Source organism: Loxodonta africana, chromosome 1 (assembly GCF_030014295.1).
Source record: "Loxodonta africana isolate mLoxAfr1 chromosome 1, mLoxAfr1.hap2, whole genome shotgun sequence".
Taxonomy (NCBI): Eukaryota; Metazoa; Chordata; class Mammalia; order Proboscidea; family Elephantidae; genus Loxodonta; species Loxodonta africana.
The window spans coordinates 78,742,910-78,763,374 of record NC_087342.1 but is presented as its reverse complement, the minus strand read 5'-3'; the positions used below and the strand labels follow the sequence as shown (position 1 = coordinate 78,763,374).

Below are 20,465 nucleotides of genomic sequence, written 5' to 3'. Positions count from 1 at the left end.
CCAAGTAAAATGAAATCCTTGACAACTTCAATCGTTTCCCTGTTTATCATGATGTTCCTTATTGGTCCAGGTGTGAGGATTTTTGTTTTCTTTATGTTGAGGTATAATCCACACTGAATGCTGTAGTCTTTGATCTTTGTCAGTAAGTGCTTCAAGTTCCCCTCATTTTCAGCAAGCAAGGTGTATCATCTGCATATTGCAGGTTGTTCATGGGTCTTCCTCCAATCCTGATGCTGCGTTCTTCTTCATATAGTTCAGATTCTCCTATTATTTGCTCAGCATATAGATTGAATTAGTATGGTAAAAGGATACAACCCTGATGCACAGCTTTCTTGAATTTAAACCACCCAGTGTTCTCTTTTTCTGTTTGAATAAATGTCTTTTGGTATATATACAGGTTACTCCTGAGCACAATTAAGAGTTCTGGAATTCTCATTCCTCGCAATGTTATACATAATTTATTATGAGCCACACAGCCAAATACCTTTGCATGGTCAATGAAACACAGGTAAGCATCTTTCTAGTATTCTGTGCTTTCAACCACCATCCATCTGTTATCAGAAACGATATCCTTTGATTCAATCATTTTCTGAATCTGACTTGAATTTCTGGCAGTTCCCTGTTGATGTACAGCTGCAACCACTTTTGAGTGATATGCAGCAAAATTTTACTTGCATGAGAGAAACTATTTCAATATGTATATTGGACAAAGAACTGTTATGTGGAATATATGAAAATATCCTACAAAACACCAAGTAAAAGGCTAAAACATTAATGAGAAAGAGCATAAATTAAGCATGTGTTTCACAAAAGAGTATACTCAACTGTCAACAAGCAATTTTAAAAATTACTGATGTGAGGGCCACGAAAAATACAAGATGGGTCCTGCCTGCAAAGGACTATGGGGAAAAACCAGAGTACCTGACTGAGCAGTGATCTGGACCAGCAAAAAATATACTAAACACCTCACTTTGTGGTCACTGTCAATTGAATCCCATTAACTAGTACAAAAACAACACCATCCATCATAGATTAGGTATGTCTTTCCCTAGTACCCTTGCACATATCCTTGTACATAAAGCCCAGCTGTATAAGGCCACAACCCACACTGCCCTGCATGAAGCTCTACCTGGGTGACATTCAATGATCTGCTGTCCTTCATGAGAATCTTAGCATCAACCTCTGTATGTAAGTTCCCTAATAATCCCTTTTCTGATCAACACGGCTTTTATTGCCTTCTCCTCTCCCCACCCCTCAACAGGCTCAATGGGTTTAATAATTATAACCCTTTGGTTCCTATTAGCAGCACCCAATATTCCTTTGAAATACCAGACAGACCTGGCAATGGCCGACAGTAAGTCTCAGATCTCCAGAGTTTAAAAGCTCAGGTTCTCTGAGCGTTCTGTGTTTCAGTGGCACTTGTCCAGAATTGGTAACTCCCCATAGTTGGGGTACTTTACGTACAGTGAAGAAAGAGTTTCCCCTTCAAGGGAAGAAAGACAAACATTCTTGAAAGCCCAACAGATCTGGCTGCAAGGTCTTACCTCCTGTCGCCTCTCTTCAGACTCATTTTTTTGCAGTTGAACAAGAGAAACCAAAACTTTACCTGAATTACAAAAAACAAAACAGTGATGGCTACAAAGGGAGTGATCAGGAACAAGTGAGATACTCCTTCATCAGCCATATCCAATGTATATGCTTCACAGAAAAACAACAAAAATAACAAATCCATGAATTATAATAGCTACCTTTACAAAATCCATTCATCCAAGGGTGAAATGCAGGGAGGGGAGGTGGGAGGGTATATGGCACAGGCAGAAAAAGTACTCAAATCAGTCCAGGCACAAAGTTTAGGAATGCCAGAAAACAGTTACAGAAAATCCTGTCCTTTCAGGTTCATGGTGTTAAAAATCCACATATTGGTTGGTGTCAGGAAGATTTGCCACAGTGTACCAGAGACAACATTCCAGTTCCTCAGAGAGATGGTGCTATCTAAAATACCTTCAGCAGAAAGAGTTCTGCCTTCCCTGGGTGGGGGAGGTGAACAGGGAAAAGAGCTGCCATATCCTTCTTCCAATACCACCCATCCACTGTGAGTGGCAGGTAAAGGAACTGACTTGCAGTGGCCTGTAGTTTGGCAGGAGATGGATGTCATAAAGTGAACTTCTCTGCAGAGGTTAAGCAGACTGTAGGTAGACCATGTTGTGGAAGGGTCTGTAACTTAAGAAGACCAGCAAGGAGAAGAGGCTCGACTGAAAAAGATACATTTTGCCAGGGGTCTTTGCTTCACAGGTGCTGATAATGAATTAAAAAAAGAGGATGGAGAAAAGGCTGCCACTGATAATGTATGAGGACTGCATTACTTTGAGCAAAGCCAAGGGCAAACCAAATCCAAAGTAGCAGGGCCAATTCCTTTCTGTTTTTGACATTTTAATTCCTTTATTGAATCAGCGGTATTCAAAGCAGTATAGTGAATACAGAAGGGACATATGCATGAAACTAACCAACTGACCAACAGAATGGATGGAAAAGTGACCCCCAAACATCCCCTGGAGAAGGAAAAGAGCCTGCAGCAGAATGTTGAAGAGCATATTAGCGTTATTTTGCTGACTCTAGGGAAATAAAGGGCATCCCCACTGGCAATGAAGAAGTAAAAGTATCTCTATTTGCAGATGATATGATCTTATACACAGTAAACCCTAAAGAATCCAGGAGAAAAATGCTGGAACATTAGAAGATTTCAGCAAAGTATGAGGATACAAGATAAACATACGAAAATGAATTGGATTCCTCTACACCAACAAAGAGAATGGTGAAGAGAAAATCACCAAATTAATATTTACAGTTTACATATACAACTGCCCCACATGGTTTTCAAGGCTGTAAATATTTAGGGAAGCTGACTGCCATGTTTCTCTCCCCCTTAGAGCTGGCGGGTTCGTAAAAACCAAACCAAGATTGCAAGAAATACTAAACAGAGTCCTCTGGTTAGAAAATCAATAACATCAGATAACAACCCAAGACAAGAACACAGAATAGAGCAACCAGATATCAACCCAGATAGGGACATCACAAAAATAAATCAAAACTAAAACACTGAAAATAGGGAAACAGAGATGTCCATCTGTCAAAGATGACAACATTAAAACAAATAAAAGGGACTAAATAATGTAGTCATAAATCTTCCATATGGAGAGGAAGTCAAGACGATATAAAGAAAAAAAAGTTGGTTTAAACTTAGAAAAATAGAGGTAAATATTAAGGTAACCATAAAGGACGCTAACAATCCTACACATCAAAATAAAAAACAAAGACTGAGCAACTACAAAATCACCAGCAATGAAAAAGATGAAAAGAAAATACATAAAGAAAAAAAGATTCAGCACAGAAAATTAAGTGGAACAAAGAAACTGTCAATAACTCATAAAAAATTCATCAAAATGACAGAACTAAACTCACACCTGTTAGTAATTACTCTGAATGGAAATGGATTAAATGCACAAATAAAGAGACAGAGTGGGGCAGAATGAATAAAAAAACACGATCTGTCTGTATGTTTCCCACAAGAGACACACCTTAAAGACACAAACGAAAACTCAAAGGATGGGAGAAAAATATATCAAGCAAACAACAACCAAAAAAGAGCATAAGTGGCAATTTTAATTTCTGACAAAATAGATTTTAAAGTTAAATCCACCACAAAGGATAAGGGAGGACACTATATAATGATTAAAGGGTCAACATATCAAGAGGATATAACTATAATATTTAACATCCAACAACAGGGCTCCGAAATATATAAAACAAACTCTAATAGCATTGAAAAGAGAGATAGACAGCTCCACAATAATAGTAGGAGACTTCAACATACCACTTTCAGTGAAGGACAGAACATCCAGAAAGAAGCTCAATGAAGACACAGAAGATCTAAATGCCACAATCAACCAACTTGACCTTGTAGACATATACAGAACACTGCATCCAACAGCAGCCAAGTATACTTTCTTTTGCAACGCAAATGGAACATTCTCCAGAATAGACCATATATTAGGCCATAAAGCAAACCTTAACAAAATCCAAAAGATCTAAATATTACAAAGTGTCTTTTCTGACCATAAAGCCATAAAAGTAGAAATCAATAACAGAAAAAGCAAGGAAAAGAAATCAAAGACATTGAAACTGAACAACACCTTGCTCAAAAACTACAGGGTTATAGAAGAAATTAAGGACAGAATAAAGAAATTCATAGAGTCAAATGAGAATGAAAACACTTCCTACCAGAGCCTTTGGGACACAGCAAACGCAGTGATCAGATGTCAGTTGATAGCGGTAAAAGCACACATCCAAAAAGAAGAAAGGGCCAAAATCAAAGAATTACCCCTACAACTCAAACAAATATAAAGAGAGCAGAACAAGGCCAGGGCCCAACTGCAGAACAGACCATTAATTGCTCATATGGAAGTTCAAGATGAAGTTGAAGTAAATTAAAACAAGTCCACAAGGGCCAAAGTACAGCCCATACATAAACATACACATACATTAACATGTGATCCAGCCATTGTGATCCTAGGTATTTAGCCAAATGAAGTACAAGCTTGTGTCCACCAAAACCCTGCCCACAAATGTTTACAGCAGCTTTACTGATAATTGCCAAAAACTGGAAACAATCAAGATGTCCTTCAATAGATGAATAAACAAGCTGCAGCACATCCATCTAAGGGAGTGTGATTCAGCAACAAAAATAAGTGCGCTTTCAAGCCATGAAATGCGGTGGAGGAAACTTAAATGCCTAGTGCTAAGCGACTGAAGTTAGTCTGAAAAAGCTACGTATTGTATGATTTCAAATATATGACATGCTGGAAAAGGCAAAATTTTAGACAGTAAAAAGATCAGTGGCTACCAGCAATTCAGGGAGATTGGGAGGGAAGAATAGGTGGAGCACAGGGCATTTTTAGGACAGTAAAACTATTCTGAATGATACTATAATGAGGGTTGCTTGACATTACTCATATTGCTTTTACAGCATCAAACAGCCAAGACACCGCCCAGTATTTACACACACATACACACACACACACAGAAACGTATACACATTCCCATCAGATTTGTGTGTGACGCTCTAGTTTTCTCCTTAAGTGAAACCTACCACATACTGTTTCTTGTTCTTAATGTAGAAATCCCATAAACCAATTGAAAGAACATGTCTGACAGACAAATCATGTTCTGCCAATTTCAAAAAAGACTCCATATTACTTTTATGAATATTAGCAAAGGCTCATATATGGCCAAACCAGGATGAGAAAAAGGAAATAAGCACTAGAAATCTGGGTCCAGGAAATGAACTTTCTTAGTCTTCTTATGTAGTTCGAAGAACTGAGTTTTAACTGCGATAAATGTCAGGGTTCTAGAAGAGTCTTGGAGCAAGCTTATTTGTTTTCCACGAATATCCCAAATGAATTTCCAATCCCCAAATCTCAAAGTAGGTTTTTCAGTCTTTATCCACCCTCCACATGCCTGTGCTTACTGATCATTCATAGATCTAAGGCTGGAGACCAAAGCGTTATCCTGAGTTCACCATGTAACATTCTCACAAGCGTGTTCCAAGATGTCTTGAATTTCATATGAGCTTATCTTCTCCCCTTCCAGAGTTCCTCCAGTGCCCCTCCATCCCCAATTTTTCAAAACTCCCTTTTCTGTACCTCCTTCTGTTTGGAAATGACTTTAAAAATTTTAAATGTATAAATGCTTCACTCACCTTGGGTCGCTATGAGCCGGAATCAACTCAATGGCACTGGGGTACTGGGCACCTTCTGTTAGCCCAAGACAGGAACCATTCCCAAAGTCAACTCTTCAGACAGGGATTGGACTGGACAACGGGATAGAAACTGATACTGATGAAGAATGAGCTTCTTGGATCAAGTAGACACATGAGACTATGTTGGCATCTCCTGTCTGGAGGGGAGATGAGAGAGCAGAGGGGTCAGAAGCTAGCCAAATGGACACGAAAAGAGAGAGTGGAGGGAAGAAGCGTGCTGTCTCATTAGGTGGAGAGCAATTAGGATTATATAGCAAGGTGTATATAAATTTTTGTATGACAGACTGACTTGATTTGTAAACTTCCACTTAAAGCACAATAAAAATTAAATAAATAAATGTTTCACTCACTTTTGTACTTGTCCATTAAATCCTGTCTATTTACCTTGGATCTTACTCTTACACTTCACCTTTCTCTAAATCCTGAAGCTGCTGTTTCATGCATGCCTTATGATTTCCTCTTCTGGATGTTGGTAGGGTCCCTGAGTTACCTGATATCTCCAGTAGGAAAGACCCTTAAAATGAAATGCAGAATGTATCACTACGTGGTTTTCTTCTGCTGTTGCTTTCTACCATCAAATCCAGTATATACATCTGACTGAGCAAACAGCAAATATAGAAAACTTTTGGGCAGGCAAAAGATTAATTTCTTTAGCTTTGTGCCTCAGGTTAAGACAACCAAAGAGGAAATCAAAAGAGCTTGAAAATGAGGACTTTATTCTTTGCCACCCATAATAGAAGACAGACTTTTAACAACACAAGGTTGTAAAAAAGACACCATGGAAACCTCTTATGGCTATTTATGTAACACGTATTTCCAATCTCTGCCTTCACCTTCAAGCCCTATAAAGAGTCAGTATCTTCCCCTGGTTCATGAGTGCCTCCTGCCTAAAGTAGCTGCTGATGCTTCTTAACACTGATCAACACTACCTCAACGCTCAAGAAGAGTGAATCTCAGGAAATAAAACTTAGTTCTAGGTCAAAGTTATCCAGCAGCACTTCGGGAGAGAGGTGTACGTTTTTCAGCAGTGGAGCACATGCTTTGCATGTATGAGGCCCTGGTTTCGATCCTCCGTACCTCTATACTTCTTCTCTGCTCCAACACTGTTTAAACCCAATCTTGAGGGAATGCAAATTCACTTCTCCTAATATTTTCCATTCAATTCCTGCACACATAGACAGGAAAATAGAACCCAGTGGACTTCCTTGAATGCTCTATGTCTATGCTATGAGCTTCTATATCCCTTAATGTGACTGCGACAGCAGAAGGAAGATGACAAGAAAGGGGAGAAATGAAGAATCAGGTGCTAACAGAATCTCTTTAATCACCCAAAACAAAAGCCTGCACCTTAAGCGCCCATTTTGAACTATTACTAAAGAGACAGAAAGAAAGACAAGGGGGAGGGGGGTTGAAATGACCCTGCAGACAGTTTTTTTTTTTTTTTAAACCAACTGAACCACAAAGCCCCCTAGTGAGGCTCCTGGGGGCTACCTCAGGATATGCTGATGTCTAAATTATTTCAGGGCAAAACTGAGTGCGTAAGTTTTCCTTCTCTTTGATTCTCTTTTCCTTAACTCCTAATTAAGGTGGCTAAGTGGTTAAGGTGGCAGACTGCTAGTCCATTGTACATTGCATGGTGGGTTCAAATCCCATCCTTGTTTTTCCTTCGTTATGCTACTGTGTTGTGGGAATGAGATTCGGAGCGCTGGTGGCATAGTAGTTTCTTGCTAACCAAAAATTAAACGGTTCAAATTAACCAGCAGCTGCTTGGAAACCCTAGGGGGCCGTTCTACTCTGTCCCATAAGGTCTCTGTGAATCTGGATCAACTCCACTACAACGGGTTCAGTTTTCCTGTTTTTGTTTTTGACTGCTGGCATTTGCCCAGCATTGCGCAAGCAGTGAAACACAGCTTTGGACTATCGTCTTTTATTCCGCCAAGCACGGATTCTCTAGACAGATCTTGTTTTTCTCTTGCTCTTCATAACCCTTACTGTATTCAATTTGGAGTCCCGATAGTGTCTCAGAGAAACGTTCAGGAGGCAGTCAAAAAGAGATAAGAAGTCTCTATAAACCAAGAGAAATCCATATTTGGACATGTTTTCCCAGGGAAAACTAGTTGTCTTCTTGTCGATTTTGACTCTTGGCGACCCCACAGGTGTCCGAGTTAAACTGTCCTCTATAAGGTTTTCATGGCTGATTTTTTAGAATTAAGATTACCAGGTGCCTATGGGTGACTGGAACCTTCAATCTTTCAGTTAGCAGCAAGCAGGTGTTAACTATTTAAGTCTACCTAGGGACTCCTTTCCCAGGGAAAAAACAAAATCCAACTCCCGCATAGGTTATCTAGAGAGTGGCTGATGGATAGGAACTGCCAACCTTTGACTTAGCAGCTAAGCTTTTTACCACTTGTGGCACCAGGACTCCTTCCAGGGATAGGAGGCAGTTAAAACCCAAGACATGAAAGTCTCAGCCACAGGCATGCACTAAAAACAAAAAATGCCCACAGCCATAGAGTCCATTCTGACTCATAGCATCCCCATAGGGTTTCTAAGGCTGTAAATCTGCAGAAGCCAACTGCCACGTCTTTCTCCCATGGAGCCGCTGATGGTTTCAAACCACCAACCTTTCAGTGAGCAGCTGATTGCCTTAACCACTGCCACATCCAACCAAAAACCAAACCCACTGCCATCGAGTGGATTCCGACTCATAGTGACCCTATAGCCTGCATTAGTTCAAGTACCTTCAGTTGAAACTCCAAACTAGTTACTTTTTCTTCACAGCCTTCATGGTATTATGAATTTGCCAGCCATCACATTGGGGTCCTGCCCTTCCACTCCTTTTGGCTCTCAGATCCACAGTGGATAATTCTCAGATGAGAATTCAAAAGAGCAGAACCTGAGAATTAGGTTTGGGAAACTTAGATCCACATTGAAGGAGAAAACAGATCCTACGTGAACACTAAGTATATACTGTCACAAACACTCACTGTTCAAGCAAACCCTGGAGTCCAAAACCCTTGTTGGGAAATTGAGTTGTGGCTTTGTCTTGTGAAACTGCAGCTAGGGTTCTGAGAACAGCAAAGAAGTATGAGGGAGGCATATTGGCAGGCTGAGCAAGAACTGCAGGCATATTAACCTTTTGTAACAGCCCCCTCATGCTCCTGGACTAGCATTCAAACCCTGGCCACCTCAGAGGATAAAAGAATAGGAACTTCAGCCTCTTGCCAAAATTTGGCATGTCAGTAAACCCACATGTGACATTTAGGAGGTAATCCTTAGTCATTGTGTCTTCTCTTGCTTTTAGTTTTCATTCTGAGATTTTCTCACATGTGAGAGGTTTGAATCTTCCTGAATATTGGAATGCATTACATGTCACCTCTTCGGTTTCTTGCCACCACTAGTTGTCTCCCCTACCCTAACTGCCCTCAAATAACCCACTGAGGTTCAGTTGGCACTGGAAAGTAGCTGACACGGGTGCTTAGAAGCAGGAAGATACTGCAAGGTAAATGGTGAGTAGCAAAGTCCAGTACAGAGTTGAAAGCTAAGTAAATGTCTTAGATCAGTAGGCAGTGGTTCCCAAAACTGGAGAACTGCCTGAAAACTTTGTGAATATATGCATTCCTGATTCTACCTTTATAGATTCTGAATGGACTGAGAATCACAGGATACCGAGAGGATGGGATCTGTATTGTTGAAAAGCCTCCACAGATGTTTCTACTTTTCAGCAATGTTCGAGAGCTGCTAACCTAGGAAGTGGTGCTGAGGGAATTGGAGTGAACTGAGAGGGTGAGAACTTTTTGTTAGGAGGAAGCACCGGATACAGGATAAAGGGGGTCTGGGAAAAAGGAAAGTGAGGGTGTAGGTGACACATTACCTGATGAAGAAAATAAAGGGGAAGATAGGTGGTGGGAGATGGGTGTGGGTGTGGAAGAACTAAAAGAGAAGGTGAAAGAAGTTTTTGAACTAGGTCTTTAGGATGCATTGAATTTGGATGTCCCAGGGAGATAGTTTGAGACTACCAGTGTTGCCTATGTCTCCTCTGCTCTCTCTACAATGCAGGAAGTCAGAAAGTTCCCTTCCTCCTAAGGAAAAGGGACTAAGGAATTTTCACATAGAAGGATGCAGCTCTTTTTGCCCAAGACATTTCTGGCTTTAAGGGAACTTAGCAGCTCTTTCCGTTTCTGGAAATAATTTTATCAACTGTGGGTGTTGGAAGACTCAGGGATTCCTGAGAAATGCCTTACCTGTGGATAGCATCCAAATACTACTTCACTATTAACAAAGAGTTGGGATCACAGATCCCTGTGGTAGGGATCACAAATCTCCATGACCAGTGATTGCACTTGCTTTTTGCTGACCAAGATTATGTGGGCCGGAGTGGAAGGGTAAGAGGAATGGGAAAAAGAAAATCGGAAGGCAGCTTTTCTCCTAAATCTGCAATCTGTCTGTTGGCACAAGCACAGGTGAGGGGAAAAAAGGAGAGGCCTCAAAAGGAAATTGTCCAGTAGTCACTTCCCCCTCCCTCTTTCCAACTGTTCTTTTCTTCCCTACTTATTAATAATAATGAGAAATTGTAGTAGAGGAGAATAGGCCATCTATGACATGGTGGAATGTTGTTGCTTCAGCGTCAGTAGATTCTGAGTGGGCGAGCACCTTCTTTTACTCGTTTCTGGTAACTTCATTGTGCTTAAGCAGTCAGGTTGGGAGGCCCAAGGAGTGCCCAGGACTATGGTCCACGTGAGTAACAATCAAACTATGTATCCTTTCTGTGAATAGGAAAAACAGAGGTAAAGGTACTGACAAAGAGAAAAATAAGGAAAGCATGAAAGAATTTGCCAACATTCAGATGTGAGGAAATAAAGCCAAACATGGAAGTGCTGGGAATTGAACCCAGGGCCTCGTGCATGCTAAGCACGCGCTCTACCACTGAGCTACACTCCCCATTAGGAAAAAGTTATGTGAACAATCCATAATACTGACTTCTAGCATGGTCTGCAGACATTTGGAAACCCAAGTTTCCCCAAGCAAAAATCCATTCTATTCAATTCTTGTGTTCCTTTTTGGATTGGATCCTGCCTCACAGCTAAAAAAAAAAAAAATACCAGGAGAAGAGAAAGAAAAAAAAAACGCATTCCGGGGCTAATGTCGCTGAGATCTCCCATCAGTCATTGGCTTCTTCAAGGACTACTTTTAGCCAGTTGCCTGAAACGTCAGTTCCAGTCCACCACGAGGGAGAGTCGCGAGATGGAACGTTCCGTTAAGCCTTCTGATGTCTTCTTGAAAAGTCCTTCTTTTGTGCCTGTGAAGCTAGCAGAAAGACACAGAAGATAGTGCAGTGGAATCCAAAGATGAGTTCTGGGAGTTCTAGGAAGGAATGAAGATCCAGGTGGGGAGGTAAGACTAAAACAGGTCCGATGAGGCACGGTTGTTAAGAGGTATGGCTGATAACAAAAGGCCCGAAGTTCGCTCCTTGGAAACATTATGGGGACGGGATAGGCAGGACAGCAACGGGTTAATCAGACTGAAACGAACAGCTATATGTACAGTCATGCTGTTACAAACCCCTGCGCCCAACATCTGGATTTGGAAAAGTAGTTTTGCCTCCGCGACGCTGTAGCTCTGGTTTTGAAGAAGCGGAAGGCAGAAGAGAGGAGAAAGATGGACTCTTCTATCTTTAAAATGTCTCTTTTATAACAATTTACTTCCTTAATGAGGAAAGCACAAGTGAAGCAAGTTATCTGCCGGGTACAACCTTCAAAACAAATTCTGTCTTTATAAACTTTTCCTAGGCCCGTCCGGAGAAGACCGCAAATCCCTGATGTGGTAAGACTGTAAACCCAGATATGATGGAGAATTCCAGATCTTCGGGGATGGAAAGGATGGATGCCCAGAATTTATAGGTTAAGGTACTACTGTGTCAGAAAGACACCTGCCTGAGAATTGGAATGCTAGGAAGAGTGGGCTCCAGGAAGGGAGTGAAAAGGAGATGGCGGCGGAGTGTATGGCCCGGAAAGTAGGACGCTGAGTCAAGGACAGAAGTGGCAGCAGAGGAGTAGATGGCAGAGAGAAGAGGAATAGGGTTTGAAGAAGGGTCTCTAGGAATGGATAGGATATGGAATAGAGCGCAAGTAGAAAGTGACCAAGATCTCTATTCTTTCTGCAGGCCCTTGGCAAGAGCGAGGCTGAGGTAAGTGCTTTCCAACGAAAACATATGACTGCTGTTACCCAAAATTTCGTGACTGAGAGCGCGTCGCTGCTCTTTCTGTCGCTGAGCATTTTGGAACAAATGCGTATGGCTCCCTGTGTCTGGAATAGCAGTTGTTGGTATTGGAGGCTTTAGAAAAAGCCACAAGCAAGCAGCTTTGTCAAACCCGAAGTGCAAGCAAAGCTGCGCTGGGCTTAGAAGCACAATCCTCCGAGGGCTTTGGGCTAGAGTGTCTTGTTTTTGTAGCCCCTTAGTTTTACTGTGTTTGAACTTAATATTCAGGGGAAATAATAAGATAGTAAGGTCAAGAAGTAACCAACCATTTGTGGTTTGAATAGGCTCTTGCTGAACCCGTCAAATTCCTGGAGAGCTCAGTGTACCAGGCCTCTAGTCTGAGGATCTAGGACTCACTACCCTGTTTTGGTGTAGATACTTTCAGTTTTCCCATGCTTCTTTCCAACTCATACACAAAAGGCTGCTGAGCCCAGCTTTCTCCTGAAGCACGTCTGGGAATATTTACAGTGCATTTTAGTAGTCACATACTATCTTTTCTTAATGGGAATCTGAAGAGCAAGATTTTAATTGTGGAAAGTCAGATTTGCAGTATTATTTGAGAGTTACTCATTCAATGGGTGCAGCAACTTTATCCTCAGCCCTACTGTCAAATAGATGAGCAACATAGTGACTTAAGGAATGAAGAGGGTGGCACAGTGTTGAGAGTTCAAGGTTGATGATGCAACTTAAATTTGGAAATTTTTAGGAAGAACCCCAAGTCTCTGGATTGTGAAGATGCTAAATCCTTTCACTTTGGAAAGGAGGAATGGACTTTACCACTTGTTGTTAGGTTGTTTTCTTTTTCTTTGGGGGCATTGTATAGGACTGGAAAGGGGAGAGATAGAGTTTGATTTGAGACTTCATTCATTTAGGATACTTATAAATTTAAGGTACAAATTCCCGTTATTTTTTGATAACCACAGTGATTCCTGAGACTAGAATGATAAGGAGGTAGGAGAGGCAGTGTGGCCCAAACTTCCCTGGGAGAGTGGTCCCTATGTGTGAGGTGCAGATTTGTGACTTCCAAACTACTTCAGATGGAGAGAAGAAGGCCAAAATAGCTTGGAGAGGTTTGTCTCATTGAAATGCTAACTAACCCCAAGTTACTTTGCCTAAATATCATTTCCTAGTTTCCCTGTGGAGTAATCCACAAAACAATTCAAGGAGATTTTGCATGACCCACCTCCAACTCTGCCTTGTACATTACTAGGGTAGGAGAGATGAGTACTGCACAAATTCTTAAAGTAATCACAAATTCTTTCAGTTTTCACATAGTCTTGGTGTCTTGGAAGTGCTGAGTTAGTTGGAAGAAATAAACAATTGTCTTTTCCCATTCCCTGCCCTGTCTTTCCTCCTGAGAGAGGATAATCTTTCCTTCATGCCAAACTTTCCCTATGTGTTCCCAGATTCCTTGTATGGTATTTCTTCAGGTTTTGGCCAAAATTTAAAAATTGTCTTAGGTCATATTCTGAATGGTATGTCCTAACGTACAATAAATTACGAAGGTAATTATCTTTTAACTTTGGATGTGAGCAGAAAACAGTGTTCATGACATGAAGACCTGAAGGAGGAAGAGAAGGAAAAAAAATAAAATGTAAAGAAGGAGGAGTGGCTTACAGATGGTAGAGAAATTGCATCATAAAGAAAAGCAAGCATAGAGTTGCAGAAGATTAAACCCATGCACCTTTGCTTGCCCACCATTATGGAATGTTCTCCCCAGTCTTCAATTTTTCCCTCCTTCGACTGCTTTCCTCTCTGCCTCCCAAGACTGTAAGAAAAATGTACAAGACAATGCAGAGGGATACAAGAAGAGTAGTATGAGTGTTGCTTTGAGAAAAATAGATGCATGTGAGTAAAAAAGAAACAAAGGGACACTTGGCAAAAATGAAGCCCTCTGGCTGTAACAATGTGATCTGAAAGTCAGCAGTGTTTTGGCTAGGTGACAAGTCTGTTTCTGAAAGTCTAAAGAGACAAAAGACAAAATAGAAGGAAGGGAAATTCTTCAAAAGATTATAATATCTATTTGAAACACAATCTTCTTGGCAAGCAGGAGAATTACAAGGAAGCTATTTGAGTACCAGGACATGAAATATAAAACCAATTGGCATACATAAAACCTGCATTAAGTACACACGAAAAACTATGAGAAGGAGCCTGAGTAGTTCAGTCAGTAGAGCACCAGATTTCAATCCAAGGATCCTAGGTTTAAGTCCCTTTTCAGGCATTATCCTGATTTTACCCTTGTGATTTCTCTTAGAATCCTATACATTCAGCTTCCTCTTAGAGAACTCATCCCGACATTCACTCTAGGCTTCTTGACTCCTATCTTCCTGCTCTTTGCTCAAAAATAATCTAAATTGAGCAAGGAGAGCAGAGAAAGGGAAGAGGGTTAAGGGTTCAATTATTAGCCAAAAGGTTGGTGCCTCACAAAACAGGCCTGCTCCTTGAGAACACTACAGTGCACACAGGGGGTCAGTAAAAGCCAAGGCAGCGCAATTCTTCCAAATGAGATGAAGCTTTCTAAAAACAATCTTCGTTGTTACAGCGACTCATAATTTGTAACTTAGATTCTTTGTTGGAATGCCCTAAGTGAGGGTCTCTAACAAAGGAACTCTATTAAGAGACTCAGACAGCCAAGTACGCATCACTTGCACTCACAGCAACTATTTCGAGGGGAAGGAAGAGAAGGGAAGGAGAAGAGAAGGCTGGTAGGATAGAATTCAGCTGGGGAGCCTCCCTTAAAATCATCCTTTCCTTAAAACTCCACAATGCCAATGACGAGGGCTGTAATGACTCTAATCAGATAACCAGAGGTGTAGAGTTTCTTCGGGGAAGGGGGAGGCAGAGTGGGGCCGAATGGACACAGAGGATCCCTGATCCAGGTAGTCCTCCTAATGTGAAGGGCCTTATGGCTCCAGCTAACCACTAGTGTGCTCTCTACTCACCCAAGGCCTGGTTTCAAGCACAGTAGGTCATCCATTCACAAAGGAAGTAGCGCCTCCTCTTCTCAAGCCCAGCCCTTGCATCCTAAGGTAACCCCCAAGTTCACCCCCTCCCCTTGATGCATCTTCCCCCTCCCTACCCTGGATGCTCAGAGGGCCAGGCCAGCTGGCAGTGAACCTGAACGCAGCTCTGAGCTCCAGAAGATCCCCTGTGGGACTGTAGAAGGGCAGTGGGTGTGGAGGTGATGCAGCAGGGTGTGGAGCCCCTAGTTCGCAGGGTGACTGAAACGCCTGAGGGAATGAGTTTTGAGGTGAAGGGAGGGGCATGGAAAGGGAGACCCAGGAACCTTGCCAAAACTGCCTTGGTGAGGCGAGAGCCAGCAAGGCTCCTCCTCTCTAATAGATTTTATTCCTTCGCTGTCTTTACATTTTATAATATCCGGCTATCATAAAGAGACAGCGAAAGAGGTGAAACTCAGAACTCCTGCATTCCTACTTGATGGACCAAAAACCAAACTTGTTAATGCTGAAAAATGCTGAAATTTCATCCTTGACACTTCCACAATTTTCCCAGTCATCCAGTTCCTGCTTGCACAGCAAGCATAATTTCTTGCTTATCCTCTCAGGGATATTATTTCTTCCACTTTTTATACAAATAAGGAAATTCCAAATACATTCCACTGCATCTTGGTTTTTTCACTTCACGTATGTCATAGTGATTTTCACATAAATACAGAAAGAGCTTCTTCCTTTTTTGCTTTGCAGCAGAGAATTCTGTTACATGATCTGCCATAATATATATCTTGCCGTACAAATAATGCTGCAATAATTGTCATTCTGTATCTGACATTTCAAATGGGTGTAAGTACTTTCTATACATGGAATTGCTGAAGCAGTCCATGTGATGACTGTTGATAATTCTGATGGATCTTGCCTAATATACATTCCCACCAGCATGCCACAATGGTCTGGCTTCTCACCCTATTGCAACCACTTTGTATTATAATACAATAATGACAATAACAATAATAACAAACCCATTACCTTCCAATAGGACTAGAACTGCTCTGCAAGATTTTCTTGGTTGTAATGTTCACGGAAACAGATTGCTAGGCCTTTCTTCTGCAATGCCGTTGTGTGGGTTTAAACCACCAACATTTAGGTTACTAGTAGAGCACAAACCTTATTGGTCACTGAGGGACCTTTACATCAACATAGGCTTCAGGAAAATGACACATTCAAATATTAACATAAAGTAAACAAGCCATTGTAAGATCATCCAAATCATATTTAGTCCAATGTAGTCACCCAGAATTTGAAAAATAAGTAGCTATTTAAGACTCTACCTATACTTGATACAGCAAAATTAAAACTTCAGATATGGGAGAAAACAAATATGTAAAAAAAATACAATAGAGGTAGAAGCTTAAATCAATAGGAATTGGTAGATTATTAGATAAATAGTGTTTGGCTAACTGGGTAGACATTCAGGAAAATAAAAGCTTAGATCAATATATCACCTGTGATGCTTATTTCAAATAGATATAAGATTTTAAAGTAAAAAATGAAAAATAAAACCAAATATAATTACTAGAAATGCCAAAACAAAAGTTTGTATAACTTTGGAGTAGAAAACCAATTTTGACATAAAATTTAGAAACAATGCAAGTTTGACATAACCTACTACATTAAGAAAATTCTTTCCGGACATACTTACATTCTCTTTATGAAGAAACAAGACCCACCCATCTAAGGTCACTTGATCTTTGATAAAAGACAAAAGTGAATTAAATGGGGAAAAGACAGTCTTTTTAACAAATTATCCTGGCAAACTGGGTGTCCATCTGTTAAAAAATGAAACAAGACCCATACCTTACACCATGCAAAAAAACTAATTCAAAATGGATCAAAGATCTAAATATAAAACCAAACACCTTAAAGATCATAGAATAAAAAATGGGTCAATGCTAAGCTAAAACAAACAAAAAAAAATGCTATGAGTTCTAATATATGGCATAAATATGATAAAATCCAATAATTAAAAATGCACAAACACCAGAAGATAAGCTAGATAACTGGAATTGTCTAAAAATTAAACACTTAATGCTCATCAAAAGACTTCACCAAAAGGGTAAAAAGTGATTCCACAGACTGGGAAAAAAAAAATTGGCTATGAGATATCTGACAAAGGTCTAGCCTCTAAAAAAAAAAAATTGGCTATGAGATATCTAACAAAGGTCTAACCTCTAAAATCTATAGGAAAATCCAACACCTCTACAGCAAAAAGGCAAATAATCCAATTAAAACATAGGCTAAGGATATGAACAGACACTTCACCAAGAAAACATTCAGGCAGCTAAATAACAGACACTTGAGGAAATGCTTGTGATCACTAGCCATTAGAGAATTGCAAATTAAAATTACTTTGCAATACCATGTCACCCCAGCATTACTGGCATGAATCAAAAAATCAGAAAATAACAAATGTTAGAGAGGCTTCAGAAAGACTGGAATTCTCATGCACTCTTGGAATGCAAAACAGTACAACCATTGAGAAACAATATGATGCTTCCTTAAAAAGTTAGAAATAGAAGTACCATATAATCTAGCAATCCCATACCTGGAAATATACTCTAGAGAAATAAGAGCTGTCACAGGACTAGATATATGCACACTCACGTGCTTTGCATCGTTATTCACTATAGCAAAAAGGTGCAAACAACCTAAGTGTCCATTAACAGATGAATGGATAAACAAACTATGGTACATACACACAATGGAATATTATGAAACAATAAAGAACAATGATGACTGTGAAATATCTCACAACATGAATGAATCTGGAGAGCATTATGCTGAGTGAAATAAGCTGATGGCAAAAAGACAAATATTGTATGAGAACTCATGAAAAGGTTTATACATGGAAAGAAAGAAACTTTGATGGTTACAAGGGAGGGGCGTTATGAGGAGGTAAAAACACTAACTAAACAACTGATAAGTGGTAAATTTGCTAACAGGTAAGACTGTACAGAACACTGTACTTGACCAAGCAAAGTTGTAGGAGATTCATAGACACACCCAGAATCCCTGAGGGACCGAATTACTGGGCTGATGGCTGGGGACCATGGTCTTGGGGGGCGTTTAGCTCGATTGAAGCAACACACTTTATGAAGAAAATGTCCTAGATCCTACTTTAGTGAGTAGCACCTAGGGTCTTAAAAGCTTGTGAGTGGCCATCTAAGATACGTCTACTGGTCCCGTCGTGTCTGGAGCAAGGGAGAATGAAGAAAACCATACACAAAAAGAAAGATTAGTCTAAAGAACTCATGGATCACAACTACCACAGCCTCCAGCAGACAGAAAAGACAATAGTTTGATTTTCCTTATAACTCCGTAATTGGTCTTAACCAAAAACTAAACAGGCTGCGGTTGATTCCTGCTCAGGGTGGCCCGCTCAGTTGCTGGTGGTTTTGAATTGCCAAAAGCAGAGCAGTTGATCACTTTAAGCACTGTGCCACAAGGACTCTGACATAGTATTGGGAAGATAAATATCTTCTTTATGTTACCAGTATTAGGCAACTATTCCAAAAAACATCTGCAAATTCTGTTCTTACTTGGATTCCATTTATAATAGGACTGGTAGTGGTGAGACTCAAACCCACAGCTCCGCAGAGACTGGAGTCTAAATCCAGTGCCTTTAACCACTCTACCACACTACCGCACACACTGACACCTTTTAAATCCTAATGTTTACAAAGAAAAAAGAATGTTTTCCAACAAGTTTTTCTTTTCCTAGAACAGGTTTACACGCTAGTTGTCCAAAACAACAATAGATAACAGCTAAAATTTATTAGGAACTTATTATGTGCCATGCACTCTCCTTACATTTATTGTCATTCAGTCCTCCTACCTGCCTCAGAAGGTAGGTACTTTTACTGTGATCTGCATTTGCCTGATGGAGAACATGAGGCACAGAGATGATAAGTAACTTGCTGGATGCAACCCAGCAGGAAGTGATGTTTAAAGTGGAGTGGAAAACTTCACTCTGTTGTATATTTATTTACTAAAGAGTAAATCCTGAAATGATTTTGTTCAAGGTTATTGTGACAAACTCAGCAACAGCAAACTTATATATGACGTAGCTTCAGTTCCTTTTGGGGCGTGAAAATGTACAGCGTATAAAAACCTAATGCTTCAGAAAGTTCACTGAAGCTTGAAATTGTTCGAATTGAGAGCTTTGCTAAAAGTTGCTGGTGTAACTGCCTCGGTGCAGTGGCAGCCAATCAGTCTCATAAACTGAAGGTCCTGAGTTCAAGCCTTAGGAGGGTGCACAGGTTTTCTGTCTCTTCTACATACACGCATTGAAAAAGAAACCTGGTAGTAGGCGACATTATTCCACTCATCAAGTTTTTGAGTATGAAGCACAGATTCCAGAACTAACTCTCAATCAATTTCATGTGATGCAATTATAAACGGACCTGCACAAAATGTGATTTTTTAACACTCTGCCAAGGAATTCATCAAGAACTTTATCCTTCTCCCTTGGTAATAAGACATCTTTTCAATACACTGACTACAGTACAACCTAATACCAAACTCTGGATTAGTTACCTATTGTTACTGTACCAAGTTACCACAAATTTAATGGCTTAAAAAACCCACAAATTTATTATCTTACATTTCTGGAGGTCAGAAGTCTGAAATGGGTTCTGTGCAGGACCAGATTAAGGCATATGAGGGGCCTAAACACTAAGACTCTGTGGTGCACCCTCCTCTGCTTACTCAGGCATTCCAACAGGACATGTGAGTTACATGTAAACATGTGCGTATATACATACGTGTGTGTCTTAGCTGTCCATGATGTAATTCCTTTTTAAATGTGACTGTAATATTAGAGACTGAACACAAAAGTGACACATGCCATTTTAGCAGAATGAGATGAACTAGATTATAAAAAAGTTTTAGTGGATGTGGGGTACTAAAATTTTTACTATATAACTAATTTTCTACAAAAAGAGTATTCCCCATATTCTAAATCAAAGAAAATGAGAAGGGATGCAGGGCCACAATGGTGGAATACTCAAATGCTTCCAGTGTCCTTCTTACAACAAAGGCCGAAAAAACAAGTGAATCCATTACGTATATGACAAGCTAGGAACCCTGAGCATGAAAGGCAAAGTTAAGAAATTGGACTGAGTGAGGGGGAGGGAGAGACCGTGCATAAGCAGCAAGGAGCTGCAAAGCCTGCTGCAGCACCTCAGTCCCAATTCCTTGCTTCGGGGCTGATGCTAGTTTTCGGGGACACTGCTGCTTCAGCGAAAGAAGGCAAGCAAAGTCCCCCACCCCTGACCCTGCGGCATGTCTGCAGCAGGGCTGGATGTGGTGTTTGGGACGCGGAAGCTTCAGCCAAAGAAGGCAAGCGCAGGACACAGCCCTAACCCCCTGCGGC

At 40.6% G+C, this 20,465-nt stretch overlaps 1 non-coding gene and 1 pseudogene across 1 annotated transcript; both read right to left on the bottom strand.

Moving 5' to 3' along the window:
* Nucleotides 1-2,221: 2,221 nt before the first annotated feature.
* LOC100660430 (etoposide-induced protein 2.4 homolog) overlaps nt 2,222-20,465 on the bottom strand; it is a 253,196-nt pseudogene continuing 234,952 nt past the window's right edge.
* TRNAA-AGC (transfer RNA alanine (anticodon AGC)) lies at nt 10,685-10,756 on the bottom strand. Its single transcript has one exon. It is a non-coding gene; the product is annotated as a tRNA-Ala (tRNA).